Here is a 12,913-nt window from a genome sequence, read left to right as displayed (position 1 = left end):
GGCATATGACTTAGGTGACACCAAAGTTGTCAAAGATATCCTGAGTAACAGATGTACCAAAATAGGGTTCCTCTTTTCCTGCAGTTTCCAAAGCCATATCTTAGACTCTAGACATTGAAAAGGACTGAGGCACGTCTCTCATGAAAGTCACAGATGTGCCCAGATTTTCCTTGAGGATAAACAGTGTCCAGCAGCACAGAATGCGGCACAGGGACTGCCTGGTCTTTCTGCCATTAGGAGCATTCAACCCCTTTTGCATGGTACCATTATATCACTGTTGCATAAACATTGACCTCCATACTTATTCGTACCAAGGACGCTCATGTAAGGTACCTTGATCCTCTTGTACTTTGGCCTTCTCATCTCTGCTGATATTCGTCTGTCAAGAGAATTTCAGGGGTTGTTGGAGGGGTTTTATTTGCCCAAAACTTGGTAACCAAGTGTCCAGCTCACCAACAGTATTACCCTGCATTTTTTATGGACTTCTCTCACTCTCCCAGAGAAACCTTAGGATCCGCCTACATCGTCTGGTAACCCCAAAGTGGATGTACTAGATGAAGATATTTTGTCAGTAAGTCAAGCTCTGAAGGAGCACAGGAGCACTTTCATCATTCATCATTTGATCATTTTGTGTATAGATCTAATTTGTAAAAGTATGGATCTGATCACGAAAGACTCCAAATCCCTGTTCCAGAAAATTGCATGGGATACCATTTCAGGTGAGAATGAACATCTTGAAGTGCTGCAGCTGCTCTTTTCTCTCCAGATAAAATCTGTGTTTTCATCAAATGTATATTCATGGGAATGAACTATCAGGAAAAAGCAATCTCTGTCCTAATCCAGAGTTTAGCTGTGGGATTGCAGGAGCAATTACTCTTCCAGCCTATGTATTAAAAAAAAATCTACCTATAGGTGTTTTCACTGTGCAAGCCAACACAGCTACTAGATCATAATAGTGTCAGAGTCATTCTGACTCATTCTAACTCTTAAGCCCAGACTTAAACCAGAGAGCAGAGAGACCAACTCCATTATGCCAACGGTCTTGTCCAGCCTTGCCGGGCTCTGGCGGCCCCAGGGCTGGGGATCCACTGTGGGCCTGGTGCATCTCCTCCTGGGTGGTTTCAGCAGGTGCAGCTGCTGGGCTGCACCTCAGAGCCAGGCACCGGTGTTTCCTCTGCCTGGGGAAATGCATTGCCAGCACACACCAAATGCTTGCAGACAGCCTCTAGAGTGGCTGTTTATTAAGTGCGGTAAGTTAGGTCCAGGCAGTGTCAGAAATGCCTCTTTTTGCATCCTTGGTTCTTGTTTGTTATCTGTCTGCATTGTGTCTCTGTCTTCAAAGAGAAGGATGAATAATTTCTAATCTATGTGTTTTGACCAAGAAATTTAAATTTGAGATACACTCTAAGCTTAGAATATTTTAAATTCTTTCCAAGCTGCATTTGGCCTCAACCGCACAACCTATTTACTGAGACAAAAACAAAAAGACGATAATTTTCACTGGAGCACACCTGCAATAATGGCTCACAGCATTTAATTTTTCCCTTGGTTTCCTGGTAGACTTTGTTTTGACACCTGCAAACAACCTTTTCCAAATCAAAGTGAGCTTTTTCTCTCCATGTCATTCTGCCACCCAAGTTGAGCTGACAAAGTCCAACTAAGAAACAGAGCAATTATAAACACAGTTTCCTCTGGTGCTTGTGCTGTTTTTAGCTTTGCTGCTCTCCCAAGAAGAAACCTGTGCTTAATGTTTGCAGCTTAGCATGCAAAATTAATAAAACCTGACAATTAGACTGGGCAACATAAAATACAAATAAGGGATCCTTTTCTATGTGATTGGACTTGAAAATACTAAATTGGCTCCTTACTCATGAACTTTTTTTTATTTAACACAGTGATCATAAAATGTGTATCTGGAATGATAAACAATAATTGGCTCTAGGCAGCCTTTTCTCACAGAGACAAAAGAACAGTTGTTATTCCTGTACTTCTTTCAATAAATACATTTGTAAGCTGGAACTCAGCTAGGTTGCCCAGAAAAGAGGCACACTTTTGTGAGAAACATTAGAGAGATCAGTTTATAAGTGGGCATGTAAACAAAAGGTTTTTTTTTATATTGAAAAGTATTATCTATGCTCATGTAATGCCAAGAAGTATCTCACCAAGAAAAATGTGGTCTGAAGTTAATCTTGTAATGTTTTATAGAAAACAATGAATTTAACAGAGATGTAAATCAGATCCTGATTTGGCCCACAGGTGGTTTTGAGATGAATATTCCTAAAAGGTTTTCTAATGTTCCTTTGGTTTATTTTTGGATTTCAAGGCTCGTACCACAATATTCCCAGTTGTTAGCTTAACCTAAACAGTTTGTCTTCATGGCAAGGATTTATTTCATTTCCAATGTATTGATCATTAACACTGATCAGCAAGCTTCCTTCACTGTTTCTTAAAGTGATGAACGAGTCTTAAGTTTATATTCTCAGTGTATCTCTGAAGTAAAATTTTTCATTTAAGGATAAATGTATTTCTTTATTGTGCTGCTTTTTTTCAAATAATCAGAAATGACAAGAATTCAGTTTTGACGTGTTTCTTCATCAATTTTTGGTATGTTTGTTTTTGTTTAGTTATGCAGGGTAGCATACAATGTTTCTGTTGGTACTGAAAGCAGAATTTCAGCCGTTGTCTAGAGCTTGAGGATTTAGTCCATAATTTCTGGATGTTCCTATCTGATCGAGTGCAGTTTAGACTGTACCACACTTTGAAAGGGGTATGTGATCATTAACCATGCTGTTTGGCTTGATTGTATTTCCAGATGATTTATTATAATCATCAGTAAATTCGTCCTGTTAAATTCTATTTAAAAGCTAGAAGGGTAAATACAATGGGAAGGAAAAGGAAGAAATGGGACACCGTTTTGTACAAGATGTTTTTGTTAGAGAAATATGGAAAAATCCTCCCAGTATTTCAATTAACAATTTCATTCGTGGCTTATCTTCTTGTAGCAAGAAATAAAAGCATGTATGAATTGCTTTTAAGAAATTGCTGTATCATTCATTTGTAAAAAAAAAGTGATTGTTCTAAAGGATTGCAAGTTGACAGTTTAATTTATTGACTAAATACCTTTTTGAACAAAGGCTGTAAAAAACTGCAGAAGAAGCTTTGGAGGATCTTTTAAGATTGACTGGGAGTCTTAACGAAGTCAGTGTCCCTTGCCCTTGCTCTGTATTTCTATTGACTTCAGGAGGCATTCGATGAGTCCCACAATGACCAGAACTAGGATTAATGGCATGTTTCCCAAACTTTTGTGACTAGTATTTTACCAACGGAATATGCTTAGCTGATTCTGTAGCAGAGTGGGCCGGCCTATCCTAAGCATTCTGGAGGGCCTGGACACAATGCTAATCAGGGCCTCTGCATTGCCAAGGACCCCCTGCATGTATCACATACCTTTGCTTTAGGTTGTGTTTGTTTGTGCACTGCAGTCAAGGCTGGTCAGATCTGGAAAAGCGGTTTGGTTGCTGGAAATTAAAAGAAAGTTGCATCTTTTTCATGCAGCCCGTTAGATTTCATTGCATAATACAGGCAATCCTGTACCATGTTCATGTCACAGGTCATGCAGCAGAGCTTGGGCTGGCCAACAGATGCCTGGTGCTCCTGAAGTCAGGACTACATCCAGACCATGCGATGTCACGAAGTGGGAGGAAACAGAAGGATAGCAAGAGATGGATAGACAGCATAAAAGGTGGGAGATCTTCTGTACTTTGGGTGTTCTTTGTAATGAAATCATGGCTGATTTTGTCCATTTTAGTGTACTCAGATCACTCTTCTGTGAAGCACTAAGCATTTACAAAATGCTTAGTAAAATCCAAGCAACTTTCACATCAAATAATTAAAACAAAAAATAACAAAAATGTACAGAAGTATTGTATAAACACTTGAATGATATATTTGTATGGCCCCAACCTTCAGCAATTGCTAAAAATGTGTATTTTTTTATTTTTAATTCTGCACCTAAAGATGGCATTTCTGACCCTAGAGTTCCTACCCTACTTTGAGGGTTTTTTCCCTAATGTTTATGCTGGATTTCTGTGTGCGTTGAAAAGGAAGCCTACTGTCAAATCTTTATTTCCTGTTTACTCTACTGAATCTGAGTGCTTTTAAGTAAAGCAGCTTTCTAAGGGCCTGTGGAGATTGTGTCTGCACATATTGTATACATTAAAAATTTCCAAAGGGGGCATTAATGGGAGGGTCAGACCTTAAGGAACTGCTCTTTGGTGCCTTGTATTGTTACCCTACAACCTTTTCCTTTATACTATGCCTTTCCAGAAGTGCTGTTCACGATTGGTTCAGGTTTACGAAATAAAACTTTGTATATTGGAAGTAGTGTGCTTATTGTAGCCTTTCAGTAAAGCTGACTGAAGAAGGAGAGACTTTGGCAAAATGAGAGCGTGTCCTTTTCAAAGCTGATCTGTATCATTACTTACTTAAAATGTAAATGTTTCACATTAATGCTCAGCTACATCATGATGCTGTGTGGCACAGCATATCAACATATATTTTCTAGCTGGCAAAAAACAGCTCCTCAGTGTCAGGGTAAAATAATATTTGCCATGAATATGTTTTTAGAGCAAAGGGAAGTTTGATAATTCTTCTCAAGTGCTAGTGATTTGGTAGAGCACTATTTTGTGGTAGGGAGAGGACTGAAACTGGGAGAAGTGAAAAAAAGGAGATAACCTTTGAATCAAATATCATATATGAGCGGGCCCCTGCAATTGGTCCTTGGACTGGATATTTGGGTAATTAGAAACTGGAAAATTTTCAGCTCTTGCTGAGGCACGTAAATGAAGATCTCTAAAATTCACTTGAGAATAGGAGCTGGAAGCTCAAAAGCTTTCTGCTTCGTTTCTGAATGGGAGCTGAGTTTCTTCTAAAAATGTGGCTGATTATTTAGCAGCTGAATAGAATTCTAAAATCTGTGCTTGTACTTTAAAATTTTTTTCAATCTAGAATGATAATAGGAAGAACATGTAGGTGCTGACATTGAAAATTGTTTGTGCTGAAAATTTTCATTATCCTAAAAGAAAACTTTGAGAAGATGGGAATCTGCACTTTCTCAAAGACCTCTGTTCATGTTGGATTGCTTTTATAACCCTGTGCCAAAACAGATCATTACCAGCTGTCTTCTCAGAGCAGCAACTTGCTTTAGGTATGCTTCTAAGTTAGTTAGTTCATTTTGTTTGGGATCAGCCTATATGATCAAACTACTATGTGCTTATTGGCCTAACTTTACTCTTGTATGTTTTGTTTTAATTTACATCTTGTCCTGTGCTCAAGGGATCTGTAGGCGTGAGGTATGGTTTAATGTGGTTTTCTGTTGTGTTTTTTTGCAAGAAAAATGTCGGTGTGGAGGTGGTACACAGCCCTAAGTGCTGTTGTGCGTCCTTCACAATGCAGGTTAGCCCTTTAGCGCCCAGGTTTGGAAAGCCTCCTTTTTAGAAAAGCTTACGAAATGGGCTCTGTGAGACGCTTCAAAGATTCCAATATCTTTTTATCTGAAAAAAGGACATAAAAAGCATCTGGGAATAAAATATAGCTGAACAGACGAGATACACAGTCTGTTTTCTCCTAAGTGAAAATAGAGATTACTGTTCATTTTGAGACTATGATGCGATAAGAGTTCACTTGCAGTGTAACTATAGCTTATGCTCCAGAAGAGTTACAAGGACATGAGAATACTAGTTGTTCACCTCCTTTGCTGCCCTTATTACAAGAGACGTTAAGGGAAAAAGCAGATGTGTGTGCTAAAACATTATCTAGATTCTTTTTGATGTTTATCAAGATCGTCTTATGTAGTAGACTTTATGTCAAAATATGTGTATTACTAATTCTCAATACACGAAGCAACCCTGCAAAGTTTGAACGAAAAACATTGATGAAATTTTTAAAAATTTTTAACTGTTTCGCTAAACTGCCAAAGTGTTAGGCTTAGCACATGTCTTCTTTCCAGCTTTTGTAAACATTTACAGTTCCAGAAAGGTATGTGAACACTTATGCTAGTGAATTTTCTGTACTTATGCCTATAAATTATTTATGATTCATGTAAATATCTTTATATGCCAAGAAACACTTTATATTCCAAGAAACTAAGCAAATACTGGTCATCTATTTAGAAACACCTTGTGTGAAAAGAGACTGCTTTAAATTTTTTTCCCATAAGACCTGAGTTAACTTAATCTTCTTTTCCCTGATAAGCAGTACTATTGTCTTTGACAATTGGCCTTTTATGGCTGTAAAACAAATTTCATTTTGTAAGGTAAGAAGCTGTTCTTCACTTCCCTGAGTCATCTCTGAAATCGTCAAATGGAGGTCAAGCCTTTCCTCCAGCTTTTGGCTGCTGTTAAGGCTTGTGTGTCACAGCTGCTTGCTCCCTCGCTCTTTCCAGATCTGCGTTCCCTGTGGGACATTGGGCTCAGAAGCCAGGTACTTCCACAGGGTGCGGGCACACTTGCTTTCTCCCAGCAAAATCTGGGGATCCCAACATACCAGCAAAGTAATGTGTTTTAAGAGGCAACTGTCAATCTTTTCCAAATACCTTTTGTCCATTATGGTGTGTTACAAAGTATACAGCTCTCTTATGGTTTTTTAATATTCTATTTTTGTGGTTGCAAAAGAATAAAACTTGCCAATAATGTTACAGCTGGGGTGAAACAGCAGAAAAAGAGCTTGAAGTAACTCTGCTGAAATTAAGAAAATTCTAGAGAACAGAAAGCTTTAGAGAAGTAAATCATGAAACATATGCATCAGGTTTTAGGAAAGTATGAGTCATATCTTCTAGCTGCAATCTTTCCATTTGTTCACCATTTTGCTGTTGTAGCTTTGATTCAGGAGCGAGCTCTTAAGCAAGTGTCTTAATTTAACTTGTAAGGTCTCTAGGTTGTAAAAATGACAGTATTGTGTATATATAAAAATTACATATTTTAGTCTTTCTCTGTGTAACAAGCTACCACCCAGAAACATCTGAAATGACAGCAGACAGCTTTATTTTTCCAATGAGCCATAAAAATGGCTAAACAGCAGAACAGTTAACATTATGAGTTGCAGTTAGGTATTGTGATACTAAATGGAGAACATGGCAATAACTTTTCAGGATGTCCAGCTTATCTATCAAGTGTGCCATAACATACCCTTCCCCATAGTTTATTGCTTTAATATTATTCTGCTAGGTAGTTCAAATCATACTGTGATGAAATTCCTTTCGAGGAAATTCTGACAGTATAATGAAGAACAATGTTTATATATACTTAATGATACATTCCTTCAGCTAAAACCTAACAATTGTACTTTATATTTTGTTAGCTGAGATTATACAAAGGACGAATCATTTTGGTCACAAAAAAGAGCTTGGAACTTTTCAAACTACATACATATGCTTGAGGGCAAAACCAAAATTATTTGAGCTTAATTGTGAAACTGCATATTACCAACAGCAGTAAAGAGTTTATGTAGAGAGTAATAGATTCACAGTGTTTTATCGTAATTCAAAATATCTGAGCGTATAATTGCTGGCCTAGACGTTTGTTGCATGAGAGATGACAGTGGATTCATACAAACATGGCTAGCATTCCTCACAATCCATTTACAATGCTAAATGAATGGTACAACAAAATACAACAGCCTTGATTGAACTTAAAAATAAATGACGTACAAGGAGAAAAAGTGCAGTAGTGAGTTTGAGCTTACTTTATCATTCACCATGTCATCTTCGCAAGCCTTTATGCTCTTGGAATCTATCTATAGCTGTCATGAAACCTAAAAGAAAATGGCACCTTTCCGCTGAGCATTAAAGTCTAGCAAATGTTAGACTGAAATCTGTTTGGTTTAATGAATGTTTTAATTATGTTATTTCTGAAATTAGATTGAAGAAATGAAATTAGAGAGATCATTTATTGGAGAAAAGTGGCTTGCTGAGGCAACAGAGGAGCCCAATGAAGTGAGTTTCTGCAATTTCAGTAATTGTTCCCTCGATAAAAAAAAATATATATATATAAACATCCTTGAAATATCACAGTTCTTTTTCTAATGAACACTCCAATGACAGAGTAGTTAAGTGTGTTGCATATTTTCTCTTAGTTCAATTGTACTTCTTTCAAATGCAAGAGGTAGAAACACAGGAACAGTGTATCTGCTGTGTTTCCTCCTCCAGATGGAGAGCTTGCCGTTGCTCATTCGAAAGCCCCAGCATTTGTAGACCATACAGGGCCATCCATCTCTGTCTTTATCCAGATCAAGACACAGCTCTCTGAAAATCAGGGACACATGAAACTGTGGTGGTAATCTCACCATTTTTGGTTTTGTTATAGCTATTCAACATTTTCACTTCCTGGGCTGGAAGATGAAAGTGTGCAGTTTGGCAAGATGAGAAACAACCGAAAAGACAGATCTATCCACTCTGCAAAGTGCATGACAGGTTTTGCTCAAGTTTTTGACAGTTTGAGTTGGTTTTTCTTGTTCCATACCACTTCTTCCACTCTCTGTGCAATTTCCATTAATAGTTGTGAGTGATTTGTGTGTCTAATTCTTCATGTGAGTGTTGAAAATCTACCCTCAAGCTATGAAAAAATAATGGGAAAAGCATGTATAATTGAAAATAGTCTTAATCAGTGGAATGCTGAAATCCACATGGCTTGGAAGACTTGAAAGATATTCTTGTTTTAGAAAAGTTGAATTGAAAAGCGCTGTCATTTTCTTTAAATACATTCTTTTGAATAAAACATCCATTTCTGGCGCCAGCAGCAAGCTTCTAAACATGTTCAAGATGACATGATTGATAACAAGAATGCTCTTCTCAAGATGTTTCTGATTTCATCTCTCTAGTTCAAGACTGTTATACTTCCAACATGATATATGATATAATAACAAATATTTTAACCAAAGGTTAATATTTGTCTTTAGACTGTATAGTAACTGGGATTGAATGGAAGCCTGAAAGCTAATTACTAACTCCAGAATACAGGTGCATTCTAGAAGCCACCATATGAGTACAAATTAAGTCCCACTTAATACTGCAATAGCAGACACATTGCTAACTTTAAACAATGAATTGTCCCTGTTCATTTAAGTGTGGGTCTTGGTAGGATTTACTACAGTAACACTTAATTTCAGGTCTTAATTGATTTATTAAATTTACATTGATACGGTAGTCCATGTTGGTTTACCTGATCTAAGGAAGATACCTTTCTTACACTAGAGTGCTAGTCAAATCTAGTTGCTATCAGAAAACTGGAACCAAATAGTAATAGATACTCTATCTCTGTCACTGATTATGTAAAAAATTTTGACTTTCTTGGCTTCTTGATGAACTCTGTATCCCAGAGTTATCTTTGACCTTTTTATAATGGTATGTGAAGGAGATCAACTTCCATGTTTTGTTCTGGGCTTTTTTAGGCTGAAGTTGACATTTCTGGTCACTGTGGTTTTTGAAAAAGGAAGACTTCCATGCCGAGGCATCTTCTATCTGTTTAACTAAAAAAATGTCAGGAGAAAAAGAGGCATTGTAAGAGACCTATGTATTGGGGTCACAGAGATCCTCCCAGTTCAAGAATAAGAATCGACAGTCAAAAATGCAGCCTATGGAAATAAATGGATGGTACCCCTCCTTCATCAGCCAGACCATACCAATGGAGGGTATTTGTGTGCTGCTACTGCTCTGATGCATTTTGCGTGAGGACCCTCGGAAGCCTGGCTCAGGCAGGTAGGAGTAGGTAAACAGGGATCTTCTAGGTGAACCCATCCAGGAATGAGCTCTTCTCCACTTTTACAGAGCAGGTGGAGCCACATTGAAGTGAAGCATTTTAGTATGATTTTTGTAGCTCTTCCCAGAGAGAAGAGAGCTTTTTTTGTTTGTTTTTCTAACTGAAAATGATGGTCTATCAGAGGGTTGAGGCAGATATACATGCTTGAAGGTCAATGTCATTTCTCATCTAGTGCTTGCCGGCTGGCAACCTCCACCTGTAAATCTCTGAATTAACATCACTGTTTTAAAACAATTAAATTTCAGGACCAATATGTGGCTGATTAATGGTAGTGAAGCTTGGTATGGGAAAGGACTATCTGCTTAATTTTAATTTAAAATGTGTCGAACTACATGACATGGTGTTTTGTTACTGTATATCAATGCCAGACAATGACATTACTGTAAATAGTATTAACCAGCTGACCTAGGGAAAAACAAGAAAATTTACAGTTGATGTACGAAATTATAGCTCAGATTCCAGCTTCAAATTATACTCTTGTCAGAAAACACGGCTAAATAAGGAGAGTGAAACGCTCATTAGTTTGAGATAAAATGAAATTGTTACCCTGGATATTTAGCAAGTCCCAGTCTGTGTCATACCCAGAAAGCTTCCTATTGACATCTCATACCAAATCTTATATAGTCTTGTGACTACACCTCTTCACTAGTTTTCAGGGAGGGGGGAAAATATTTTGGGTCAATCAGAAACCAAATTCCTTGCAACTTTTCAGTTAATTCAAAAAATATCTCTGAGGGAAGGGACTGTCCACCAATATATGACCTGCTTACTGGGCTATATATGGAAGCGGTTGTCAGTCTACTGAAGTTCAATCTGCGAGGCCGAGGCTTCTACAGAAAAACTTTTCTTTCTTTTAAAAGTATCCATATTTTTCTAGTCCTCCTTTCCAGTTGTTGAGACTTAACCCTTTTAAAATTCTCTTCCTGTTAGCAAAGTGAGTAGACAAAATGCAAAATCTCTCTAGAAGAAAATAAACCACTTCTTAGGAAAAACGCGAAGCAAAGCAAATAGTTTCTTTATTTATCCAGTCATGCTGTATAGATGTATCAATTATAGCAGAATATATATGAATAGATAGTTTTACATAAATGTGAAAAAAATCTTAACTACCTATATGACTCAGACTAATAAAAAACAACTGGCAAGAAAGGAAAATCAGAACAACCTTAAAATAGGAAAAACAGCATCTGACACTGTATGAAAATATATTACCCTATTCAGCTTAAATAGGCCATTTATTGAAATAGTCTCTTTTAACCAGATCCAAACATCCTGCCTGCACGTATTTGAAGAGACAAAAGATGAAATGGAATCACTGTCAGCCAGCAAATGTAGAAATCATAGCAAGTCAATAATTAAATACTTTATGATAAAATAGAAGGCCATAGTAAAAGCTTTGTCCCAGTATGCATCAGTGTGGCTACCACTCTCCTTACTGTAGGCTCCTTGTTTTCCTTTGGGCATGTTCCCATTCCTGCGATCCTCCAGCTGCATGTGGCGTGGAGCCTGGCTGAGCATCGGGAGCGCTCATCTGTCCTTCTGCCTCCCCTTTACTCACCACCAAACAGTCTGAATAAAGCAGCTCAGCAGAACCACACTTTGCTCGTGCTGTAGACTTAACTGCTTGAATTTACCAGACCCCAGATCTTTTAATCTCATACTTGGATTCATCAGGCTTTTAAATAATGTTTGTGATATGGCTACTCAGATCATCCTCCAAAACACTAGGGAAGAAATCACGGAAAAACACTATGTATATATACAAAATACTGTGTGTGTATGTAAGAGTGATATAGCCCTTGTAACAGTTTAAATCCAATGTATATTTTGAATACTTATTCCAAATGTCAGATTTATCGTTCTCTTTGATTTCCACTATGATTACATTCTGTTTTGACACTGATAATTCACCAGTGCCTGCCTGAAGAACAGTACGTTCTTAATAACTTTAATATATGGGGTGGGGCGTGGAACTTTAATTCAGGAATATATGTTATATATGCATAATATATGTTATAAATGTATGATGTAAATTTATATATAACACAATATATGCTATAGATTTAGTTTTTCAAGTTTAAATGAAAGGTCTATTAGAATGCATCAAGTAAAATTCTCTATTTTTTCCTCCAGAATAGCTTTTATAATTGTAATTATGTTGGCAAGACAAGCAAGTGAATTACTTGTGCTGGTGCATGATTCCCTGTGTAAAGTCTTCACAAGGAATGTCTAGTTTTGCATTCATATCCTGAATTTCTTTTTAAAACAGCCACAGAATCAGGCAATAGTTAATTAATAAGCTGATTAATATTCTTTCCAAGCCTCATGCTCCTAAAGAGGAAAATTATCTATCTTAGATAACTGGGCACGAGATTAGCATTTAGTCAGAGCTAGGGAGTTTAGCCTTCCCCAAAACTCATAGTGATACAAAAAACCATCTTCCAAGTCATTACCGAGATCGGTTAAACTGTGCATCATAGAAAATTCAGATTTGATGTTATCCTCATTTCTCAAGGGGAAAAATTTCTTGCTCCTACAGCAGGGTTGCTGCGCGGCACATATTCCAGTAGTTCACAGGTTCCCAAAAGTATTGCTTGCTGCTAGACCTTGCATCCAGGGAGACTGCTGAAGTGGCTCGTCAGGGAAAAGAGGATTAACGAATTATGTGTGCTTAGTGTGTTAGGTCGCTGTGGCAGGGAGAGGCTGGGGTGCTGTCACCTAGCTGTTTGGAGAGTCAACTCCTGGACCCTTTGAGCACAGTCAGTCCTCAGTGGGGAAGCCTGACCACGTCAGCTCTGGTGGGACTCCCCCGCGGTGGTGAGGGGTGGCGGGGGCCACGTTCACGGAACAGGGCTCGTGCATCCCCAGCAGGGAGGGTGTGAAACCCATCCCAATGCGAACGCAGGTTACTAACAATAACCTTCAAGTTCGACAGCCTCAGTAATGTATTACTAAAATCCCAGAAGGTTTGGCCAGGGTTTATTTTAGAGACAATAGCAGCTGTTAAAATAATCTAAATGTAATTTGAATTGCCATGATACCAATTTTGTTGTTTGTTCATACGAAGGTTTCAGCTTAGAAGCCTTTATAAATGGAATCTA

At 37.8% G+C, this 12,913-nt stretch overlaps 1 long non-coding RNA gene across 2 annotated transcripts in view; it reads left to right on the top strand.

Moving 5' to 3' along the window:
* LOC104143969 (uncharacterized) overlaps positions 1-12,913 on the top strand; it is a 426,624-nt gene that overhangs the window by 130,148 nt on the left and 283,563 nt on the right. For both annotated transcript variants that reach the window (XR_011143208.1, XR_011143209.1), the window contains one exon: positions 3,611-3,742. This is a non-coding gene — a long non-coding RNA (uncharacterized lncRNA). The remainder of the gene's footprint in view (positions 1-3,610; positions 3,743-12,913) is intronic.

The sequence above is a fragment of the Struthio camelus genome, chromosome 10 (assembly GCF_040807025.1).
Source record: "Struthio camelus isolate bStrCam1 chromosome 10, bStrCam1.hap1, whole genome shotgun sequence".
Classification (NCBI taxonomy): Eukaryota; Metazoa; Chordata; class Aves; order Struthioniformes; family Struthionidae; genus Struthio; species Struthio camelus.
Note: the sequence above shows the minus strand (reverse complement) of the source record. Positions and strands in the feature narration are given on the sequence as shown.